The 19,849-nt window shown below is 40.2% G+C and overlaps 1 long non-coding RNA gene across 1 annotated transcript in view; it reads left to right on the forward strand.

Annotated features, from left to right (window-relative positions):
• Positions 1–16,802, forward strand: part of LOC116874303 — a 34,769-nt gene extending 17,967 nt beyond the window's left edge. Inside the window, exon 3 of the long non-coding RNA XR_004383965.1 lies at positions 16,736–16,802. This is a non-coding gene — a long non-coding RNA (uncharacterized LOC116874303). The remainder of the gene's footprint in view (positions 1–16,735) is intronic.
• Positions 16,803–19,849: the final 3,047 nt, after the last annotated feature.

Below are 19,849 nucleotides of genomic sequence, written 5' to 3' on the forward strand. Positions count from 1 at the left end.
AGTGTAATGAGGAGACCAGAATAACAATACCCTTGCAGGGTGAGGGTTAGCACAATTTGGCCTTGTAGTGGGAAGTTTGTTTCCAACTTACACATACTGGTTCAGAGCTCAGCTCGGGAGATGGAGGCGGAGGAGGAGAAACAGAGGAGAGCTTATCAAAGAGTCTGACTGCAAAGTCTCCCCAGCTATGAGGACAAAAATTACATAAGGAGAGGAAACTTTTGATTTGGGTTTGTGTGTGTTGGGGTGGCGGTGGGGGGTGGGGTGTCAGCAAAGTGTGAGGTAGCTTCCCCAGTCTCAGTAGGAGCCAGGAAGTTTTGCCTCAGACCTTTGAACTTGCCTTTCTCAGGTCAACCAAGGGTCAGGGTATTTACGGTTGCAGGAAAGAGAGATTAAGTGTATGGATTTGTGTGTGTGAGGGTGTGTATGTAAAAAAATAGAGAACAAGGAGGGGAGGAGGAAAGGAGAAAGCCAGAGAGGCAGAAGTTAAGGAACTGTGAAACAGTACAGACTGTTAAAAAAGAAAGAATAGGCCCCCAAATAGAGTCATATGCCCCCCACCCAGCAGCAGCAATCCAAGACATAATTAGTTCCCACCTGTCCTAGGAATGTGACCTTAACAGTCCATCTGAAACTTCCTGATCAGCACTAGTGAAGTCATCTGCTTGATAAAAACCTTTCTTCACAAAAAAAGATGTCCTGGCCTGAAATAATCCATTCTTTCCTTTTGCTGGTAACTTATTTGCCCTACCCTCCTTTCCATAAAAACCTTTGAATTTGTATGACTCCTCAGACCATCTCTCCATTGCCTAGATGGGATGCTGCTCAATTTATAAATTGCTTAATAAAGCCAATGAGATCTTCAAACTTAGATGATTTTTTTTTTTTAACAAATTTGGTGGCAGTGGTGGGATCTGAAGCAAACATCTGATGGTATTTGGAAACAACCAGATAAACAGGCAGGAAGCCCAGAAACCCTTTTGAGTTCATGGTCTTTCTCACCATTTCTAAGGGTCATGGTTAAGTTTCTGTCAGTTCTAAGCTTTGTTTTCTTTGCAGTGAACTCCCAATCTAACTGGCTTTCCTTTACAGGGAAGGTCAACTTGAGCTGGCTGACTGACAGTTCTGCCTGGAGCCAAGGCCCTAGCCTTTCAAACTGCAGTTCTCCAGAAGCAAAACCCCAGACCTTAGCTCTGTCTCTGGATTCCACAATGGGAATTCTGATGATTTAGTCTGCAATTCCCGCGTGTTTGGCATCCTCCCCAGATTCCACATTAGGAATCACTGGCAACAGCTGCGGTTCTGCATTTGTTTAGAATCAGCCCAAAGTCCCCACTCTTTGGGGCCTGCAGGGTCAGTCTGCTCCCCATTCCTCAGATTATTACCGTGACTCCAAGACAGTGAAAGGCCTAGCTAAAAGAGATGGGATTCTTTATTTCCACAGAATTGAGCATGTCATCTTCCAGCACACGTACTCACTTTATGTATAAGAACTGTATTTCCATAAGTTGAAGATGATCTAGCAAGATGGAATTTTACTAAAAAAAAACCCTGGGATTCCAATGGCTATTATGAGGAACACTCTAAATAGATATGATCATTGTTTTTAAAGATTTTATTTATTTGACAGAGAGCAGGAGAGGACAAACAGGAGGAGTAGCAGAGGGAGAGGGAGAAACAGGCTCCGGGTTTGCAGGGGGCCCGATGTAGAACTCGACTCCAGGACCCTGGGATTATAACCTGAGTTGAAGGCAAACACTTAACCGACTGAGCCACCCAAGTGCCCCTAGATAAGATCATTTTAAAAGTGCACTTAGAAGCAAGGGCTTTCAAATCAAACAAATAGAATAGGATGCTTATTTTAGTTAGTATGCAGAAACCTTTCAAAATTTCAACATATCTTCATTGGATGATTCATTACGAAAGGCTAATGAAAAATTAAAGGGGAAAAATGTACCTAAAACAAAAGCTACAACCCTTTTCTTTGGGGAATTGAAAATAGATGCTTTCGTCTTATAAATCTCTGCCAGGCCAAAGGTGTGGCTCTAGTAGTTCAAAGTTCACCTGCCCTGCCAGTTTTGCCAATCCCCTAAATTTCACCTATTCCTTTCAAAATGCTTGAAAAGATCAAGACATTGGGAACAGGATTGTTCTACATTTAATCTGTGCTTTTGTGATACAAATTTTCATCCCCATCTCTAGGACCAAAGAGCCATTCTTTGAAATGCAAACTTTAGGGAGAAGTTTCTAATCAGAAGGCTAAAGAGAGAGAGGGTGAAGTATTTGGAAATTGGGCCTAAAATGTTCTCTCCACAAATATTAGTAAAAACAAAAGCTAAAAGATCTTTGTATCTGTGTGTGTGTATGTGTGCATGTGCACATAGTAAACATGAGATATTTTTTGATTTCCAGATGGTATTGCTAAAATTAATTTGTGAAAGAACTCTATTTAGTTGGTTTGAAGGCAAGAGCTTCTAAGGATGGGCCATTCTAAAACTCTCAGAAAGATATAAAATAACTCAAATTTTGGGGCACCTGGGTGACTCGGTCAGATAAGGATCCAACTTTTGATTTTGGTGCATGTTATGATCCCAGGGTTGTGAGATGGAGCCCTGCATCAGGCTCCACACTCAGCAGGAGTCTGCTTGTTCCTCTCCCTCTTCTCCTTCCCCTGCCTCTCTCAAATAAATAAATAAATAAATAAAATCTTAAAAAAATAACCCAAATGCTTTTCAAATTCACATGAGCTGAGATACTCTTTGGCAACTAAAAGCTAGTTTAAGTTTATTGATTTCATTAAAACAGACATCTCTTTGAAGTTCTCAACACTGAATGTAATGCAAATGTAAGACATTAGGGGTCAAAGCCAATGGCCAAGAAAGAATTCTTTTTGTTTTTTTTTATTGTGTTATATTAGTCACCATAAAATACATCATTAGTTTTTGATGCAGTGTTCCAAGATTCATTGTTTATGTACAACACCCTGTGCTCCATGTAATATGAGACCTCCTTAATACACACCACCAAGCTCACCCATCCCCCGACCTCCCTCCCCACTTAAACCCTCAGTGTGTTTCTCAGAGTCCACAGTCACTTACTTGTGGAACATAAGAAATAACATGGAGGACGTTAGAAGGAAAGGAAAAGTGAATTGGGGGAAATTGGAGGGGGAGACCAACCAAGAAAGAATTCTTGAGACATCTTCAGTGCAAAAAGGTGGTTTTATTAAAGCACAGGGACAGGATCCACAGTCAGAAAGAGTTGCACTGGGGTCATGAGGAGTGGCGCATTATCTACCTTCAAGTTGGGGATGGTTAGGGATAGTGTAAGTCTCCCAGGTATTTTGGAAAACAAGGTTTCCAGGAGTCCAGCTACTGTTGGAAAAGGTCATTTATTACTGTTTAGTAAAAACTCAGTTATGAGACCCTTCAGATGTGTATTGGTGGGTCATATGCTTAAGGGATGATTGCAAACATGTATCTTGGGGGTGGGGGTAGAAATAAAGGAAGTTTCCAAAGGAATTTTTATATACTGGGGTTGGTCTAAGATTGCCTTTTGCCTTTAGCAAAGTATTAACATTGAGGCAGTTGTGTCCCTAGAGGAATGTCACTCTGCCTATTTCAAGGACTTGTCAGTGGGCTGTAGGTAGTAAGGAAATGTAATAATTTTCCTTCTGCCTTTGTTTCCCACGTCACAGATAAGCAACTTTTATTCTACCTGAGTTTACTAGTTAAATTTTACTAGTTAAATGTTATCTCTGTTGCAAAACTGTCAGCAAAAAATAAGTTGGAATGACAGCTGATTTTGTCTAATGTCTTGTGAATTTTTCATGGGTAATCGAAATATAACTGTTGGAAGCAAATGACCTAAATATAAGTGAATAGAAGTTTATAGATAAATTTTTTTACTAACAATTACATTTTATGGTATGTGCACTTAAAAATAGATTCCTAAATCTCTAGTAACTTGAAACTTCAGAGTTTTGCTACATTATATCGCATAATGGAAATTGGTTGAAGATTTAGATCATTACCAAATAAGATAAAATACTGAAATATTAATTACTGGACATAAATTAATTTACTTTGTCTTCCCATTATAGAGGAACTGAAGATATTTGGGCCTATTAGTAAACACGTTTTGTGCCATGCTGAGAAATTTACTATGAGAAAACATATGTTTCTAGAAATTATGAATAGTATTTGTAAGTGTATCCAACTACAGAGTGCTAACATAGTTTACAATTGCCTACCTCTGAGGTTTCACTAGAAATTAAGGCTTCTAAGGGTGGAGAATTCTAATTAATATATGTAATTAATCCTGCTAGAAATTTATTATTTCTCTGCATGCAAGGAAAGTAAAACGTGTGTTTTGGTAAAAGAAGGTATGAGGAATGGAGATGTATTTTTGAGGAAAGATAAAGTTATAGAAAATTTGTGATAAAGGAATCTTTAGAAAGGAATTTTATGTGTACTCTGAACTAAGATGGGAATGAATAAGTTTTAACATCAAAAGTAAGCTGGTGCCATAGTGGAGGTGAGTGAAGGGGATTAAGGGTATACTTCATGATGAGCATACACCAATGTATAGAACTGTTGAATCATTATATTGGATACCTGAAACTAATAGAGAAAGGCATATTACTTATACTAGAATTGGAAAAAAATAACTTAAAAAGGTGATGTGAAATATTGGGGTCCAAGAGCAGACTGTCAAGAAAGAATTCTTGAGATGTCTTCAGGGCAAAAAAAGAAAAAAAAGGTAGTTTTATTAAAGCATGGGGACAGGACCTGTGGACTGCACTGGGGTTATGAGGAGTGGCTGGTTATGTACTTTCAAGTTGGGAAGGGGTTAGGAATAGCCTAAGTCTCTAAGGATTTTGAAACAAGGTTTCCAGGACCTTGAAGGGGCTAGCCACTGTCAGGACAAAGTCATTACCACTGTCTAGTGAAACCTTACTCATGAGACCCTTCAGATGTATATCAGTGGGATATATGCTTAGAGGATGGTTGCCAACATATATCTTGGGGGTTAGAGATGAAGGAAGTTTCCAAAGGGATTTTTACAGGATCCTGGAGTTCTGGCTAATGTCAAGCTAAGGCTGCCTTTTGCCTCTAGCAAAGTGTTAACATTGAAGCAGTTGAGTTCCTGGAGGAAGGTCACCCTGCCTGTCTCTGGTATTTGTCAAAGGGCTGTGAGTTATAAGGAAGTTTAATTTTTTTTCTTTTGCCTTTGTTCTCTACATCAAATGTAATTTAATATTTAAAAAGGTAAGCTGGTGCAAAATTAGAATTTGGTTTTCTCTTTGGGGTTTTGGTCTATTTTTGATAACAGATTGTGAAAGTTTCTTTACCTTATTTAAGTGATCTGCCTAGAAAACAAAGATTCTGTGTTTTATCAAAATAATAGGTCTTTCATTACTTAGAAAAACAGAATTGTCTTAACATGAAAAGAAGTAAGTTCTGTTGGGATGCCTGGATGGCTCAGTCAGTTAAGCGGCTGCCTTTATTTTAGGTCAGGTCATGATCCCAGGGTCTTGGGATGGAGTCCCACATCGGGCTCCTTGTTTAGTGGGGAGCCTGCTTCTCTCTCTGCCTCTGCCTGCCACTCTGCCTACTTGTGCTCTCTCTCTCTCTCTGACAAATAAATAAATAAAATCTTTTAAAAGAAAGAAGTTTTGTTAATAGATAATGATGTATTAAGTTTCAAAAAATCTGTGATTCTGTGTAACCAAGTACTATCTATCTATCTATCTATCTATCTATATATCTCAAAATCAAATTCTAAATGAAGTGTTTTTTTGATTAATTAATTTATTTTTTTTAATAAACTAAATAAAGTTTTTTTGACCCAGAAGAAAGTTCTGCAGTCAAATGCTCTACTCTACCCAGAATAAAGTTTTGGATTTTTTTTAGAGGGGCTCTGGAATATTCCAGAGGGTTTGTTAAACTAATTAGGTTTACTTGCTAGGTTAAATTATGTGGGAAGGTTTTTCCCATCAGAAGTAATACTAAGCTTTCTTTATGGTGTATTTGTACAGGTTCTACAAATTATATAAAACTCCTAGAAATTTTATATGTTCTGCTATGATGTTATCACTTATAATTCTAGTTATTATCTTAAAATGTGTTTTGTCCTCTGGGGTCCCAATTAAAAATGAGCAACATTTGGTGTGGTGTTACTGCTATTCTCTTACCTTCTAAAATTGCTGTCATCAAAACTGAGGCTCACATTAAAAGGACAAAGCCTGAGTATGAGGGAAATGCCTCAAACTGTCTTTCATGCAAAAGCAGCAGTAACAGAATCTGTAAAGTGGAAAACCACGGCTCAGATGAACAGGTCTATGGTTCTTGGAATTTCCATCTGAGCCACCTCAGGGTCCCAGGGCTCCTGTCACTATCCTGTCATCCTTTAATCCAAGACAGGGTCAGAACGTATAGATCTCTCCCAGCTAAATGTTGCACAAAGGAAGTGAAGGGAAAAAGATTGTGGCATATGTGGATGAAGTCCATTCTGCTTCTGCAAAAAAAATGACCCCTCACTGTCAGACTTTTTGCCATCCTGATGTCCTTGCAGCATGACTACAGTCTGCTCCTGAATCAGAAAATTACAGTGAGTAAATAATTCTGCAAATTGGGGTGTGTGGCTGGCTCGGTTGGGGGAGCTTGCAACTCTGGATCTTGGGGTTGTGGATTAGGGCCCTGTGTTGGGTATAGAGCCTACTTAAAAACAAAATCTTTTTTAAAAATATCTGTATGGGGCTCCTGGGGAGCTCAAGTCGTTAAGTGTCTGACTCTTGATTTCAGCTCAGGTGATGATCACAAGGTCATGAGATCAAGCCCCATGTCCGGCTCCCTACACAGTGCTGAGTCTACTTGTCTCTCTCCCTCTGCTCCTCCCCCACTAGCTCTCTTGTTCTCTCTTACTCACTCTTTCTTAAATAAATAAATAAATAAATAATAAAATCTTTTAAAAAATAATAGCTATAAATTAAACAAATAGTTGGAGCTGTGGTAAACCCAAGACGGCGGCTTGGTTCTTTTTGACTCCCTGTCAAATCTAATTGTTTGATTTTTTCATTTGTTCACTCACCTTTGCAATCAAGACTACTGAAATTATGAATTGACATTGGTGGGGATACTTCTACAAAATTGCAAAAACAGTTTACCAGCAGTCTGACCTGTTAGGTCCATTATCCTGGAAAAAGTATTTATGTCCCCAGAGGCCTCAGACCTCCCTCTGGATCCTTTGAACATCTGTAGTGAGATTTCATTCAAATGTCACTTAGTATAGGTTGTCAATATGTTCTTGTTAGTGTGTGTGTGTGTGTGTGTGTGTGTGTGTGTGTGTTTTCCATGTGGTTGAAACTTTCCCCTGCCACAAGACCGATGCCCTCATAGTGACAAAGAAACTGTTTGAAAATGTGTTTCCCACTTGGGGTATACCTACCATGATCTCCAGTGATCAACACACCCATTTTGCTGGATAAATCATATAAGCCTTAATGAAAGCCTTGCAAACTCTGTGTTTATCACTGTCCCTATTACTCTCAACCATCAGGCAAATTCAAGAGAGCTAGCAGGATGCTCAAACTTAAAATTTTTAAACCTGCGGCAACTACTGGACTTCTGAGGCTTAACGTGTTGACTCTGGTCTTCCCAGATGTGTGCAGTTCCCACTCTGGGAAACATAAACTCATTCTACATGAGATAGTCACTGGCAGACCAGTATCTATTTGTATACAACCTTCTGCTGATCACTTGTCTCATGCTAGTCTGGGCAGCTACTGTGAGGCTCTAATGTCCGATGCTCAAGCTTGTCATCAACAGGCTAAAGAAGACTTCCCAGATCCCAATTCAAAGGATCCTATTGGTCACCATCTAGAGCCTTGTGACTGGGTTTTCTGGAAACATTATCAGAAAAGTTAGCCCATAAGCCCCATTGGAAGGAACTTCACCAGGTACCCCTGACTGACATAGGAAAGAATGTTAGGATTCAAACCCGATAGCCAAGAAAGAATTCTTGAGCCGTCTTTACTGCAAAGATGATTTTATTAAAGCATGGGGACAGGACCCATGTGTAGAAAGAGCTGCACTGGGGTCATGAGGAGTGGCCCATTGTATATTTTCAAGTCGGTGGGGGGGAGGTTAGGAATAGCATAAGTCTCTGAGGAATATTGGAAGCAAGTTTTCCAGGACCTTGAGGGAGTTAGCTATTGTTGGGAAAAGGTCATTTATTACCATCCAATAAACCTTAGTCACGAGACACTTCAGATGTGTACTGGAGGGCCATATGCTTGGGGGATGATTGCCAACAAGTATCTTGGGGGGTTTAGAGATAAAGAAATTTTCTAAAGGAAGTTTTATATGTTAAAGTAGACTTACAGGATTCCTGGGGGCGGGGGAGGTGGTCAGGCTAGGATTGTCTTCTGCCTTTAGCAAAGTATTAACATTGAGGCAGTTGAGTCTCTAGAGGAATGTCACTCTATTTCAAGAATTTGTCAATGGGCTGTAGGTAGTAAGGAAATTAAATAATTTTTTTTCTGGCTTTGTTTCCCACATCATTGAGTACTGCCCATTGCTGCAAAATTAGAAGGTATTAAACCTTAGGTACACATCTCACAGCTAAAGAAGGCTCTACCTAACAGCTGATTCTGTGCAGACAATGGAGATCTCTGAATCAAATTGAGAAGGAAGAGAAATAGTTGGCATTGGGGCAAATTGCTTTCAGCAAAGATGATACATCAAGACTTCATACTTTAAGCCTAAAATCCTTTCTCCTTTCCCTTTTCTTTTCTTTCTTTCTTTCTTTTTCTTTTTCTTTTCTTTTTTTTTTTTTTTCGGATTTTGCTTATTTATTTATTTATTTATTTATTTGAGAGAGCGAGTACGAGCAAGAATAGTTCTGGGGCAGAGGAAGAGGGAGAAGCAGACTCCCCTCTGAGCAAGGAGCCTGATGTGGGACTTGATCCCAGGACCCTGAGATCATGACCTGAGCTGAAGGCAGGTACTTAACTAACTGAGCCATCCAGATGCCCCTTCCTTTCCCTTTTCTTTACTCTGACGCTGGCTTGGAAAGATAATGCCTTTGTTCGTATCTCCTAAACCACTGTAAACTCTGGAATTTAGAACAACCTTTTATTTCAGGCTAGAAGAAAATCTAAACATGTCCCTAACTTTTCACAAAGCAAATAATACGTTGCATTAATAAAGGCTTCTGAATTTACATTGTTAAGTTAGAAAAGACCTGCCAGGAGTCTTTCATAATTCAGGATTCACACCTTTGGCAGGTCCCTCCTTCCTTGGCTAAGAATAAATGTAGATGAGGCTTTGGTAAGGAACTTCTCCTTCATTCTTTAAGTCATTGGAGAATCTGCTGCTGAAGCAGTAGTGAACCAAAAAGTTCCTTAGACTCTGGCCAAAGTTGTTCTGGAGAATAGGGTAGCCCCTGGTTATCTTTTAGCTGAGCAAGTTGGAAGCTCTACTATGGTCATCTGCTTCCCCTCAATCAACACTTATGAGGAGGTTGAAACTCAGTTACATAATGCCACTGAGCAAGCCTTTTTGCTTGAAGGGGTAACTCCTCTAACAGGATCTTTCTTTGACTTCTTTGATTGTGTGTGTGTGTGTGTGTGTGTGTGTGTGTGTGTGTGTGTGGTTTTTTGTTTTGTTTTTTATTTATTTGATTTTGATTGCTGTGGGTTTTGGGGACAATGGCTTCAAAGTGCACTCCAAACATTGGGAATTATCCTGCCTATAATCTCCCTGGTGTGCTGTATCTTCTCAAGAGCCTTAAATGCATGTTCACAGCTCCTAACTACCAAGCAGATGAGCTCCTCAAGACTGGAACATTTTGGAGGAGAAGCAAAGAGCATGACTGACTTAAAGATGGTGAGCCTGGAGTTGTGATCTGAGAGTATCACAGGGATTAAGCAAAAACATCCTGACCTGTGAATATCACACAGAGGATCAGTCAAAAACCATGATAACTACAGAGCAGTAGCTGAGAGTGGCGCTAGTGCCTTAAATTTTTATCACACCTCTCAGGCTGAGAATCTGATCAAAAAGGGCAATCATTAAGAAAGAAACAAACCCAAAATAGAGCCATTCGCCCTCACAACAGCAAACCAAGACTTAATTACAGTTTCAACTCTCCCAGGAATGTGACTTTTAACAGTCAATCTGAAATTTCCTGATTAGCACTGGTAAAGTAATCCGCACAATAAAACCCTGTTGTTCCCTTCTTCACAAAAAAGATATTCCAGCCTGAAACAAACCTTTCTTGTCTTTTGCTAATAACTTCTTGCCCCACTCTCCTTCCTATGAAAACCTTCTACTTTGTACAAATCTCTGGAGCATCTCTCTATTTGCTGGATGGGATACTGCCTGATTTGTGATTTGCTTAATAAAACCAATTAAATATTCAAATTTACTCAGCTGAATTTTTAAAAGAAGGCATAAGATTAAGTCTTTTTTCTTTTAAGAGAAAACAGGAGCAAAGGAAGATAAACAAGGAATGTTAACTTAGAAGTGGAAGAGTAGGAATAATAATAAACGAGAGGAAAGGGAATCAATCTAACAAGCGAGCGGGGAGAAAATGGACAAGGAGAGACCTTGAAGGCAAAGGAAATGAGGGCGGGTGGGAATGGCTCAGCCAGGGTCTGTGAGTTCTGCTGTCTGGTGCCCACTGTGCCTATTTGAGCACCAGCCTAGCAGGGCCCCCGGATGGCGGCTGGCTCATCTGTAACTTACAAGCACAAGCTCCCCTCAATCCTGATTAACAGGAATTAAGTGACATATGGCTAATCCTCCTTGCTACAGTTAATACTTTTCAGCCCTGCATAGGAAACCAGTCAGCCTTCCGTATTCAGGGAGGAGGAGGCTTCACCCAACCTAGCATCTCAGGCACTGGTGGAGCGAGCCATCGATGCTGGCTGCAGGAGAGACTCTGACATGAGATTAGCCAGTCAGCCCAGAGGAGAAGAGGAGGACAAAGTGGCTGGAAAACTTTCTCTACCTCCTTAAAGAGAGTACTAATCCTCTGCATGTGTACCATTTGCTTTCCTTCTTCCTAAATGCTTTTGTGTCTGCTGTTTCACTTAAATAATCACAGAAACCCTGGAGGACAGGAGATACATAATTCCCATGAAAAAAATTGGGAAAATAAATCCTAGAGAACTGGAAGGAACTGAACAAGGACTATTCAATAGCCTAGTCTGGGGGAACTTGCTCCCCAGTCCAGCCTGGATGTGGAAGATGGTGGCTGATTTATTCCATGCACACAAAAAAGAAAGGAAAAGTGAAAGAAGAAAAGGAGGGAAAATGGGGGAATGGGAGAGGATAGGGGAAGGAAAGAAAGGAAGAGGATAAAGATGAATTTCTGACAGTGGCTAGGATAGAGCAAGGTATATTGTGAGCTCCAAATGAGTGCCTTGTGATTAAGGATTTGCTCTGTTTTATAATTGAGCTGTGTATAGAATCCTGGATTGATTTCCCATTTCCCGCAGCACTTTGAAGCAAGGATTCCATTTTGTTCCAGCCTGTACTATCATTATTGCTTTTTCCTATTAAATAGCCTACCTTTTCAACATAACTAGTGTTGAGATTTTTCTTTTAGTTTGGGGTTCTAATATTTCACTCTGACATGTGGCTAGGGGTAACTAAACAAAATGAGATCTCTCTTCCTCCTGGGAGGTTATGTTTGGGAGGGATTCTTCAAACTAGGGATTTTTGACCTTCATCAATTCTAAAACATTCTCAGTCATTACCTCTTCAATGACTGCCTTATCCCTGTTATCACTTCATTCCTACACAACTTCATTCTGTTTTGCATATCTCTTAACACCCTGTTCCACATTTTCATGTCTTTACTTCTCTGTGCCTCATCTTTGGGAATTTCCTAAAATCAATCTTTGATTTCACTATTTTTTTCAGTTAACTGTTAATTCAACCACTGAAGTTTTTTTCTTTCCTAAATATTTCTTTCTTTTTCTTTTTTTAAAGAAATTCTGTGTGGTCCTTGCTTATTCTTTTCTAGTACCCTTTTATTTCTCTGCGTTATCTAGTCCATTTTTCTCTCTAAATTTTTACGTCTACTTATTTTATTATCTCTTTTGGATTATTTCATTGTCTTAAGATTTGGAGGTGCTTATTCTCCCACTTGTTATGTGTGCTGATTCTGCCTATGGCAAGTTATTTCCTCCTGGGGCTTGTAAACTTACTGTCAAAGTTTTCATCAGAGATTATTTTATTCTGTGGGGACCCTTTATGTTCTCAGGACATGCTAGGAAGTTTGTGCATTAGCCTCTACTGGTTGACTCAAAGGTTTCTTCCATGACGTAACAAAAAAGGAAAAGGAAAGGAAAAGGTTTTATTTTTTTATTTTTTTAAAAGATTTTATTTATTTGTCAGAGAGAGAGGGAGAGAGAGCGAGCACAGGCAGACAGAATGGCAGGCAGAGGCAGAGGGAGAAGCAGGCTCCCCGCAGAGCAAGGAGCCTGATGCGGGACTCGATCCCAGGACGCTGGGATCATGACCTGAGCCGAAGGCAGCTGCTTAACCAACTGAGCCACCCAGGCGTCCCAAGGAAAAGGTTTTACATTAATTTTTGGGCTTGGGGACCCAATGAGATAAAGTTAAATTCACATTCCATGCCAGAATGTGACACAAGTTTGGAAATTTGAATTTCTCACGGGACACTGTTTTCTTTCTTCCCTAGGGCCTAGGTCAGAAACTGATGGATGGAGGTGCCTGGGTGGCTCAGTGGGTTGAAGCCTCTGCCTTCGGCTCGGGTCATGATCCCGGGGTCCTGGGATCGGGCCCCGCATCAGGCTCTCTGCTCGGTGGGGAGCCTGCTTCCCCCTCTCTCTCTGCCTGCCTCTCTGCCTACTTGTGATCTCTGTCTGTCAAATAAACAAATAAAATCTTAAAAAAAAAAAAAGAAACTGATGGATGGAGATGTTTTTCCTATCCATCTTCCCCTGAGGGAGCAGGATTTCAGTTCTACAGCCCTGCTTTCAGTGGGTCCTAGGGTGCTTGCCCTAACACACATGGGTGTTAAACTGCTACCTCAGTTCTAGGGCTCCCTTCTCCTCCTGTTCACATCACCATGGCTCTGGTTTGCAAACTTACTCTTTTGGCTTTAAATTCCTTCCTTGTTTCTATCACTTGAGAATTTCTTTCTTTACTTCAAGCTTAATATGCATTTTAATTTTTCTGTTACACTTTATTCAGAATTTCCCTGCATGATGCAGTAAAGCAGTAGATATCCACATTAACTCGTTTCTGTGAGTTACTAGACCCTTAAGGCATAATTATTTTTGCTCCTGTCTCCCCCACTTAACTGTGGGCTCCATGAAGAAAGAAATTATGTCCACATTGTCTCTGGTTCCTAAGTTGTAGCAGGCACAAACACAATAAAATGTGTGCTGGATGGATAAATGATGGAAAGTGATTATCAAGATTATACAGTTGTTTCTACATCTCTAGGAAGATCTTCTCAATCATTCCAAGCACGAGGATATTCTTTTCTTTCTTTTTTCTTTTTCTTTCCTTTCCTTCTTTCCCTCCCTACACCTTTCTCTCTTCCTTCCTTCCTTCCTTCCTTTCTAATCTCTACACCCAACATGGAACTCAAACTCATGACCCCGAGATCGAAATCACACGCTCCACTGACTGAGCCAGCTAGGTGTCCCAACAGAGGGATATTATTTTATTCTGAAAATCTTTAAAGGAGATTCTGTAACACATGTCATTGTGACACTTATGTAAGTATATTTTTCTTTTTCTTTCTCTCTTTTTTTTTTAAGATTTTATTTATTTATTTGACAGAGAGAGAGAGCACAAGCAGGCAGAGAGGCAGACAGAGGGAAAGGAAGAAGCAGGCTTCCTGTTGGGCAAGGAGCCCAAAGTGGAGCTTGATGTGGGACTCGATTCCAGGACCCCAGGATCACGACCTGAGCCAAAGGCAGATGTTTAACTGACTGAGCCACCCAAGCATCCCTGGATATATATATATATATATTTAAAGCTCTATACCTAACCATTAAAGAATACATTTTTTAAGCATGCAGGAAGCATTTAAAACAACTAGCCCTCATTAAGCTGCAAAGTCAGTCTCAAAGAATAGGAAGCACTGATTTCACACAAATCTTATTCTCTGGCCATAGTGCAATAAAACTAGAAGGCAGTCATGGCCACATGGTCCCCAGCTCCCAGATATTGAGAAATTAATAAAGAGACTTCTAAATGATGAATGATCAAGTAAAAATCACATAAGAATAAGAATATACTTGGAACTGAGTGACAATGAAGACAATATATAGCATACTTTGTGGGATGCAGCTAATGAAGTATTTAGAACAAAATTATGGTCTCAAAGGCATATGTTAGAAAAGAAGGAAGGTTGAAAACTATTAAACTCTAGAACTCTGAAAACAACTGCAGAGAAAATATGACAGAATATGGTGTGATGAAGTGTAAAATATATGAATGCATAGTGTATTATGGGAGGAGGGCCACCTCAATCATCCTGGAGGAACGATGGTATCAAGAAATTCTCCCATGAAGATGCAAAGCTTGGAGTGGTTCCTCAAAGACATGATACAGCTAGAAAACTGAGCAAGTAGGAGGAGAGGTGATGCAGGCCAAAGGGACCCCATGGGTAACTCCAGGAGTTCAAGAGAGCATGACAAGTCATAGGAAGTTCAAATGACTCAGTGTAACTAGATTCAAGAACATTGATGAGGCTGTAATACGAGATGTTGTCTTGTTGCTCATGACCAAAGGACTTGTTTATTTCAGCTATGACTTTTTTAGTTATAGAAAGGATTTTAACTGGATTCTGAGAATAATATGGATCCACTTAAGAATATTAAGTAGAACACTATGAGCTGCTGTTGGTTTGGTAGGATGCAGGAGTGCTTTTTTTTTTTTTAAGATTTTATTTATTTATTTGACAGACAGAGATCACAAGTAGGCAGAGAGTCAGGCAGAGAGAAAGGAAGGGAAGCAGGCTCCCTGATGAGCAGACAGCCCGATGGATGCGGGGCTTGATCCCAGGACCCTGAGACCATGACCTGAGCTGAAGTCAGAGGCTTTAACCCACTGAGCCACCCAGGTACCCCCGTAGGATGCAGGAGTCTTATTGACATTCATTCCACGGATACTTGTTGAGCATTTACCAGTGTTCCAGGCCCTATACTACTCAAATTTTTGAAAATAAAGGTCTAGAGACAGAAGATACAGGCAGGTGCCTACAGATCATTTTCACATTCTGAATGAAAACTGATGCAGCTTGCTCTAGGTTGGTGGCAGTGGGGTGGCCATTGCTGTGGGGAGGTGCACAAGGAAGATATTAATGCTTAGTAGAATTTCCCACCCCTTCCCGGGTCTATCTTGTGCATCTGCTAGTGCTGGGCCTGGACTACACTGGGCAGTGCAATTCTAGAGAACAAGGTGTGACCAGAATACAAAATACTGCCTGGAAGGAACGGTGGGAATAAGGCGAGACCTCTGAGTATAAAGGGTGCAGAATATAGACATTCTCAGGAGATGGTCCTCTGTCCTTTGTAGGGATAGAGTAGCCTCCAACCTGCAATAAATCTCTGCTGTCTTATGGAGTATTTTGAGGACTTGACATCATCACAGAGGACCAAACACATCCACTCCTCCTAATCCTAAATTTGTTGGAATACAATTCCAAGGGATTAAAGAGAAACTTCAGAATCCTCTCTAGAGTCTTTATCTACTTGCTTAAAAGACATGATATTAAATAATCTCTGGGGGGAAAAAGGCTTGGGGTATAATCCTCATCACATTAGAGATCTGGGAAATAGAATCAAATACTCACTATTTCCAGTCCTGGAACAGGCTATCCAGAAACTCTGCAATGGCAAGTAGAAAAAATACCCTTCCACCCTTGGAAAGAAAGGAGCAGTACAAGTTACCAGCCCAAACCCTGGGCCCAAGACCATCAGGAAGAACTTGCCTCTTCCCCAAACTGTGCAGTAGGGAATTGACCCTGGAAGGGATTCTGAAAAAAAAATGCAAGATTCCCTGCAGGACAAGAGAGAGATTGCAGAGGCTCTGGTCTCTCTTTGGTGCTGCCAGGAAGTAAACACTCGATGGTACAATTTGTATGAAGAGAAAATTACCTCTAATTGGAGGTTGAGATAAAAATATCTCCAATCTGTAAACAAAGTAGTTGGAGCATCCCAGAGGCACACAACTTGAGCTGAAGAGCTGCAGATACACTGTCTGCACACTGTTAGGAGCTCTCCTATCCTTGCCTCTGAATCTGCTCCTTGGTTGGGCTCCAAGATAGTCCCAATAGCTTGTGTGTCCTTTGTGCTAATGTTTGTCTGTGTTCCCAGTCCTGAAGCACAGATGAGGAGAAGTTTCCATCTTCTCCCCGGGCAGTGGAAATATTCATCAAGTCAAGTAGAAGAAAGAGCTTGTTTGTTTTATCTCATGACAAATGTCCTTCCTGAAGGTGGTCTGGTAAGTATTTGCTGGCTGTCCCTAACACCTTTTCCTTGGTGTCTGGAGGGAGCATTCAGGCAAACCCTGCTTCTCTATTTCCTCAAAGAAGGAACTGAGGCAGACACCTTAACAGGGATCTTGGGATTCACAGTTCTTAGAACCTTCAGCACCAGAGTATAGCAAATCTTGTGTCAGGCCTCAGTTGTGGTCATGAAATTGTCCATTCAGTGTTGGTTGTTGTGTTGCATTTTCAGGGGCACTGGTGAGTAGAGATCCTGGCTAGTGGTGAATGGAACACTCCAACTCCTCCCCTAGCAGAGGTGAGTGAGTCTTTCTTTCACCCATGGCATGTATGATATACTTATTTATACCACACACAAACACACACTAACACACTCTAGCATATGAACATCAGCTTCCTTTTGGTGAAATATGAAGGGACTGCCAAATAGCTTCTTATAAAGTTCTCTCCTAAGAAGACATTTTAAGCCAAAACTTTGGCATTAATACGACATTTCTCAACTGAACCATTACAAAGGAGAGGACCATGCAAATAAATTGAATAAAAATTTATTTATTTTATAAATAAAATATATAACTTCCTTATATAGCATGAGCAGCATATCTAGTTAGAGGGGATGGAGGTTTTCCTTTCTACTGTTGCCTTGGATCGGCAGGGGAGGGGTAGAAATCCTCCTATTCAAATGAAATTCAAGAAGTACTTTGAAAAGAAGGAGCAGGGCCTGATAGCTGAGAGAAAATGTGAGAGAACAGAGTTGAATATTTCAAGAAAGAGGAAACTTGAATGGAGATGAGATGGAGCAACAATCTTTGATAAAACCTGAAGAGGAATGCTTTCACAGAATGACTCTAGGGTCAGAGACTTCCCTTAGTCAATGGATCTTGCTTCTTTTTTGCTGTGAGGGTTGACTTCAGGTGATTGTTCAGGTGTATAATGGCATACTGAAGGGACAGAAGCTCTTCATGTTACTTTTTAAGAATATAATCACACCAAGAGAACAAACACACATTAATGTAAAACTTCCTCTTTGCTGCTCATTCTCTCTGAACCCATATACAGGCTGAAGATACTTTTCATTATCAAGACTCTCCAGGAATATTATATCATTTGGCCCAATCTGAGCCAGAATAGTAGGAAACAGAAGGGGCATAGCACAAACATCTACTGAGCACCTAGTATGTTCCAGACCTTTATTTCACATGATCGTCACAATGACCACTTGAGGTAGGTATTGTTATCCCTATTTTACAGACAAGAAATCCAAGGTCTAGGGAAATTAAAAAATTATCCCAAGTTTACAAAAACCAAGAACTTGAATCGTTGTCCATCAGACTCCGGGGCTTATATTTCCCCTCCTGTAATTGCTCCTTCCAGGGCCTCTCCAGTCTGTTCAGCGGTGACTCTCATAGGAAAACCCTACTCTTTGCTACTTGATTTATACTTTGCATTAATATTGAAAAGTCTCCCAAATGCTTCTGTATAAGGTTAGCATATGTGTGTTTAGTTCCCTGAGTGCTTCTAAGAAATGTGTCTCTCCTTAGTAAATCGCACATTAGAAATAAACATTCAGTTGGATAATGTGGTGATAGAAGCATAGACTTCACAACTCCACTCATTGAATGCTTCCAGAACTCTGGTTCCCTTCTGAACAGAGCCAGAGCTCTCCTGGGAACAGTTAAGTCATATGGAGAAGCAGATCATTTGACAGCCAAGTACATCCTACCCTGTCCTGGTGCATCACTAGTTAGGCTCCAATCCAGGATTGTGTCTCAACCACCAGCCATGACATGCAGACTCCATCTGTAGAGGAAAATCAACGTTTTACAACGAAGTACCTGCATTTGCTCTAATAGGAACCTCTTTTCCATATAGAATATTCATGGAGCCTTTCTGTCTGGTCTTGTTCTAAGTTTAAAAAGATTCCCTAACAGAGAAGACCATTTAAGAGAACCATGTCACAGTGCAAACACAGGAAATACAACAGGAGAAAAGAGACACTAGTTTTTGAAAACTACTCTGTCCACAGTAGGAAACTTCATATTTCTCAGGTAACCAAAATGGTTCCTTCATTTAGGCAAATATGCCTAGCTATATATTCAGGAACCAAAGGGAATGATAAAGAAAAGAGAAAGCAAAAGTAAAAAAGTCAGTGGGCCTAAGAAGAATTTTCCCCTTTAAATTCCTGTATGTTGTGTTTGATGAAGGGAGAAAGGCTGCCACTATAATATAATTTTCACATACTTTTACTTGTGACTGGAATATAGTGAACTGGAACAGAAAGAAGGGTTAAGAAAGGAAAGATAAAATAATAATAAATTGTTGAGTTATTTTAAATATTTTATTCTGTCTTTATGAGATTTTGAGAATGTAATTAATTCACAATTGCAAAGTTTTGAGCAATTATAAAAATTTATAAAGAAGATCATAAAGTGGTGGCAGTTGAAGCATATCCTTGGCAACAACCTCAATCTATTTCATGTTTCCTGGCATTCGTAATTTGGTATATATGGAAACTACAACACACACTCACTGTTCTACTTTGCAAAAAATAAAAATGCTAAAAAATATGTAGGGTGACTGTATGAAAAATGAAGCCCTTAAATTAAACATTAAAAAAAATCAGTTGTTGGAAACTTTGGCATATTTTACTAATAACTACACTCAGAAATCTGTTTTTACCCTATGTTTTCTGGAGCATTAGGGGTGTATTTTCTTTTTTAAAAATTTTTTAAATTTTATTTATTTATTTGAGAGACAGAGAGAGAGATCACAAGTAGGCAGAGAGGCAGGCAGAGGGGGAGGGGGAAGAAGGCTCTCCTCAGAGCAGAGAGCCTGATGCAGGGCTCGACCCCAGGACCCCGGGGTCATGACCCGAGCTGAGGGCAGAGGGGGAGGGGACAGAAGGCTCTCCTCAGAGCAGAGAGCCTGATGCAGGGCTCGACCCCAGGACCCTGGGGTCATGACCCGAGCTGAGGGCAGAGGCTTTAACCCACTGAGCTACACAGGCACCCCAAGGGTGTATTTTCTATATTAGATATAATACAAGCTATTTCAAGAATTTTCCACAGTACTGACACACAAAACTTCCTTCATCCTTAGGACCAGTTTCCAGTACATTCTATCTTTCATCTTATCCGGTTGTCCTCATAAGATTCTGCTCCATTTTCTACCCTAGCCTTACCATTTTCTGATATTCGGAAATCAGGCAAAGAATTATCCTGCTTTTCTGCAGAGGAAAGTATCCTCCATGTTTTTGATCTACCACAGAAACTATGGATTACGTTTATTTTAGGAAGACATGAGTTTTATGTACTACCTAATGTATGTCTTGCTTTGTGGGGTTTTG

The sequence above is a fragment of the Lontra canadensis genome, unplaced genomic scaffold (assembly GCF_010015895.1).
Source record: "Lontra canadensis isolate GAN:19392208 unplaced genomic scaffold, GSC_riverotter_1.0 scaffold36, whole genome shotgun sequence".
NCBI lineage: Eukaryota > Metazoa > Chordata > Mammalia > Carnivora > Mustelidae > Lontra > Lontra canadensis.